Source organism: Chrysochloris asiatica, unplaced genomic scaffold (assembly GCF_000296735.1).
Source record: "Chrysochloris asiatica unplaced genomic scaffold, ChrAsi1.0 scaffold00013, whole genome shotgun sequence".
NCBI classification, from domain to species: domain Eukaryota; kingdom Metazoa; phylum Chordata; class Mammalia; order Afrosoricida; family Chrysochloridae; genus Chrysochloris; species Chrysochloris asiatica.
The window spans coordinates 27,559,243-27,564,579 of NW_006408531.1; the positions used below are offsets into that span (position 1 = coordinate 27,559,243).

The window sequence follows — 5,337 nt, forward strand, 5'->3', positions numbered from 1 at the left end:
AATAACTATTTCTGATGGACTCTCTTATTTATTTATTTTTAACTTACAGAAATCTCCCCAAATGAAAAACATAAAAAATAATGAGATGTGACTGAAGCCACTTGGGAAGCTAACATAAATGTTGCAGAGGAAAAGTAAGCATTACCTTCTGGCTGAAAAGCAACTATTCTCCAGTGGATGCAGAAGAAACTTGACTTGTCACTGCCAATGAGAAAACAACCTTAAAAGTTTTAACAGAATGCAACTTGAAGAGAAATATATGATGCAGAATTCACATGCCATATTCTGTCATGTCAGTATCTGTATGTATTATTTCATTGTTTTTTAGGACCTATTTATTTAATGTGTGCATTTTTCTCTCTCCTTTTGTGATTCTTAATTCCACTACCAACAATAATCAATTAAAATTTCATATTATTATTTAGTTTCTGAGTAAAATTAGCTCTCTATTTTCTTTTTTTTCAGAATCAGTTTGGCAATTTCCCAATGCTATTATCATTACTGTTAAGAAGAACTTAAAAAAAAATTGTTATATGTAAAAATGATTTTAAATACCCAGGTTTCTTATGTGATTCAGTTGAAGTTGTGGAAATGAGTTTGCATCATGCTTTGTCTTGTTTTATAAAGACATTGTAAATAAATACATTTGAGATGCAACAGTCCAAGCTATTCTCAGTCACAGAAAATTTCTGTAAATTACCTATTCCTCTGTACCCCCCACAACAACCAGAGCTTATCTTGCTGAATTAATATCTCCAAATTTCTGATAAGTGGTTATTATGATTATAATGCACTGTCATCAAATTAATTCTGACTCATAGTGACCCTATATAGGGTTTCCACGACTGTAAATCTTTACAGAAACACCTTCTTCCTCCTGTATAGCAGCTGGTGGTTTTGAACTACTAACCATGACTTTAGCAGTCCAATGCCTAATCCACAGTGCCATTTAGAAAAGCCATTTACTTGATCATAATATTTGATTGAAAGAAAATACAACAAAATTGTGATGAGTTATAATAAATTTGATTGATGAGAAACTAAAGTTATTCTTAGATGTACAATAACTTTCACCTTGGCTCAAGTAAAAAAACAAACAAAATAATTTTAAGGCTATCATGTTTTGGTAATTTTTCTTATTATTATGTATAAAGTAGTCAAGGGCAACATTATTTTGCCTCTTAACAAAATGAAGAGACTGAGAAATTAACTGGTTAAAATTACATAGGAATTTAAGCCTAAGATTTAGGAGCCAGGTTCCTGTGTTCATAGGTTATACCCTTTACAAACACTGTTAACGAATCTCCTATCTCATAATTATTTCACATTAGGTATATACAGTTTTCATTATTTAGTAGTTAGGAGTTTCTGAAGACAACAAATCATGAAACTTTTCCATGGAAATAAATATTAGCGATATTTTGTGCAGCATTTATATTCTGACTTAGCTTACTTTCTCATCCTCTTTTATTTCTTTATTATGTGGAAATGATTCCAGATTTCCAGAACTCTAAAGACTTTTTAGTGAACTGATTGTGGTAATATATTTGTAATCTACAATTTGTGAATTTTTCTGGATTGGTTTCAGTGCTATTTATTTTGCCTGGTTGTATCCATAATTTTTCAAAGTTTCTGTACCCACATCGTTTTTTTAAAGATGTAGAGAATCCTGTCTCAATTGAACAACTTTGACAAACTACTTAGTGTTTATGGGCTTATAGAAGTCACTGGCCAATTTGTCAGTTTTTAAACAATAGTGAATGTTTTTCATTTTGTACATGAAAATAATTAAATTTGTACTTACAGTAAGTGCAATTCACCTATTAGAACATCAGCTGAATGCATGTGTTAGTTTGTAAATCAAGAGCTTTCCACTGAAGATACTATGTAATATTTCTAACATAAATCTTTTTCTATATTGTACTTCTAGTTGGTGTCTTTTTCTTTCTTTAAGAGTAGATTTGATATTGAAAAGTATAGTAACCTTTAAGAGCCTCCAAGGATTATTTTGGAAGACTGAAAATAAATTTTCGAACTTTCATTTGTGTGTGTGCACTCTCTGCCATTTTAGCTGTGGAATTTCCTATAAATATATTCTCGTGGGTTCCTGGTGTGGCACTGTAGGATAAACACTGGACTGCTAACCACAAGGCTGACAGTTCAAACCCACCAGCCATTACTCAGAAACCCTATACAAGATCGCTATGAGTTGGCACAGACTCAATGGCAGTTAACAACAGCAGATTCCTAGAGATGTCCCTGGATGGTGCAAAAGACCAAATGCACTTGCTGCTAACCATAAGGTCAGCAGTGCAAGTCCACCTAGAGGCACCTTGGGAGGAAAGCCAGGTGAGCTACTTCTAAAAAACCAACCATTGTTCTATTCTGACACGCATGGGCTGCCACGAGTTGGCTTCAACTCAGTGTCAACTAATATTAACAAGTAAAATATCCTTTAATAAGAATTGAAATAATTCTTCAGTACTAAAGATGAGGTTGACTGTGTTAAAGAAGCCAGGGTCTTCTCCCCCCACGGTTTCTAGTGGTAAGCACAGGGTCAAATTTTACAACAGCGTCAGGCTGCGTAGGTACAGCAGCCAAAACTACCATGTCTCAAGGCTATCCTCTTCCTAACTGAATCACATTAGAGATTTTGAGACGGGGGATGGAGGAGAACAAGGAAGGAAGAGAGAAAAATGAATTCCATTGACATGTCCTGATTCAATTCTTTTTTTTTTTTTTTTTACCATTTAATTTGTTTTAATGTTTCTCCACAAATGGTGAAAAATACTAAAGTACAGACAAGGAATAATCATAATGTTGTGACCAACATTATAAATATGGAATTATAAATTTAAAACATTTTCTGGTTTAAAAAATAAATCTGGTAGTCAATGCAGCTTTGCGGGGTGTCTCATCTAGTAGGGCCGGTCTCTGCGCTCCTGGCGGTGCTCGCCTTTATCCATTTCCCAGGTCCACCGCGTCCGCCTCTTCTTCCTCCCATCTGTTCCATTAAAGGGCCAGGAGGCCCCCCAGGACCACCTCGTCTTCCTCCACCAAAGCCACCTCGGTCCATGCCTCGGCCACCACGGAAGCCACCTCTGTCTCCACCACGGCCCCCTCTGAACATTCCACCAGGACCGCCACGGTCCATGAGGCCACCTCTCCCGCCCCGCATGCCACCAGGGCCACCTCTGCCTCGGTCACCACCCGGGGGCGGGAAGGGTGGCGGGAGGAAGCCTTCGGGCTTAGGGGCCTTACACTGGTTGCATTCTGTTCTCCAGGCGAAGTTCTGGTTTCCACAGCCCGAATTAGGCCACTGCCAGTCCCCAGCTCGGTGCTGGACGTTTCCTCCTCCAGATGGTTCCCTCGGGAACCACGAGGTCCTCTTGGGGGAAAGCCACCTCTGTCTCCTCCACGACCTCCCATGCGACCCATGGGTCCCCCAGGACCTCCTGGGCCCCCTGGACCTCCTCGGAGTGGCATCCCTCTGCCCTCACGGGGTGGCATTCCACCCCGCATGCTGTTCATGGGAGGCTTCTTCCGAGCAAGAGCGACTTTAAGCTTGCTTCCTTGGAAATCTTTTCCATCAAACCGCTCCACGGCAGCCTTAGCAGTTGGTGGGTCTTCATAGGACACAGTGGCATCGCCTTTGGGCTTCCCGGTTTCTGTGTCCAGGTAGATACGGATCATAGGCTGCCCAGTTCTTTTGTTCATTTTAACAACCCCACACTGCTTAAAGAAATCCGTCAGGTCATCTAGGGTCACATTGTCATTTAATCCTTGCACATAAATCGCACTGTTGTCAGTCTTCATCTGGATCTACAAGTGGGCCTAAATCAAGATCTGGTCCTTCATCCATGGGTCCACCAGGCTTATTGAAGCCACCTCGCTGTCCAGCGCCCATTCCACCGCGTTCTCCTCCCCGCCCACCTCTGCTCATGCCTCCACGATCAAATCCCCCTCTTCCCCTGCCCCGGTTATCAGGGCCACTCATGCTCCGGTTCTCTCCTGGTCCGGAAAATCCTCCAGACTCCTGCCCATAAACACCCATGCTACTGGGGTGGTCCTGTCGGAATGAACTCTGCTGCCGGTAGCTGCTGCTCTGTTGGCTATATTGACTTGGAGCCTGGCTGTAGGATCCAGTCTGGGGGTGGGGGTGGGGTAACTAGTGGGTGGTTGCTGCCCATAGCTGCTCTGCTGCCCATAGCTACTCTGCTGTCCATAGCTGCTTGGCTGTCCATAGGTGTTCTGCTGAGAGTAACTGCTCTGATCATAGCCAGTCGGCTGTGAAGAGGAATAGCTGGTAGGAGGATAGGATGGAGGTGAAGTGACTGGCTGCATGGGGTAGCTCCCAGGAACCTGGGGATAACTCTGTCCATACCCCATGCTGGGCTGGTTATAACCTCCTGTGCTAGACTGAGGCTGACTAGTCTCAGCAGGCTTGCTACCATCCTGTGGTCTTGCAGGTGCTGTGGCTGCTGGCTGCTGCCCATATGTTGGATAGGCAGGTTGAGTGCCGTAGGCAGACTGAGCTGCATAGGAGGCCTGGGTGGTGGTCACTGTAGCAGTGGTGGTATCATATGCACCAGTGCCATAGCCCTGGACAGGCTGGCTGTAGGCCTGCGGGGCAGCTGGAGTACTATAACCAGTAGGAGGCTGTCCATAAGAAGTTGCATAGGCAGTCTGCCCATAGGTTGCAGTGGTCTGAGCCTGAGTATAGCTGACATCAGTGGGTTGACCATAGGTTCCATAACTTTGTTGCCCATATGCCTGGGTGGTTTGTGCATATCCTTGAGTGGGCTGGGCGGTGTAAGCACTGTAGCCCTGCTGGGCTGCAGCTTGGCTGTAGGTACTGTAATCCGTGGACGCCATTTTCTCTCCTTCCTCCTCGTTCTCTCAATGTTCGTCTCCCTCTCGCTTTCCCGCTAGGCCCCCCCAATTCTTAAAACCAAGATTTCGATATAAAAAAGTATTTGTTTTTATATCAAAGTCAAAATTAGTGAGAGGTAGGGAAGTTTATCCAAAGTAGTCCTGGTATGGTGCTGTAGGATAATACACTGGACTGCAAGGTTGGTTTGAACCTGATGATCAGTGGGTCAAACCCACAAACCACTCGTAGGACACCCTAGGCAGTGGCTCTGTGAGTTGAAACTGACTCTGTGGCAGTACTTAACAACATCATTTCAAAAGTTTATGATGCAAGTTATTTCTAAAATGAGGTGAATATGTAAAATTTGTGAAAAGGCAGAGTCAATATTAGGATCTAAATATATCTCTGTAGAATGAAATAATAAAATCTGAATCCAAAGAACAAAAAAATAAATAAAAAACATT

At 42.5% G+C, this 5,337-nt stretch overlaps 1 pseudogene across 1 annotated transcript; it reads right to left on the bottom strand.

The window, feature by feature from the left end:
- Positions 1–2,750: 2,750 nt before the first annotated feature.
- On the bottom strand, positions 2,751–4,931 carry LOC102836769 (annotated as a pseudogene). Its single transcript, XR_438681.1, has one exon. The product of XR_438681.1 is annotated as an EWS RNA-binding protein 1 pseudogene (transcript).
- Between the last annotated feature and the right edge of the window lie 406 nt (positions 4,932–5,337).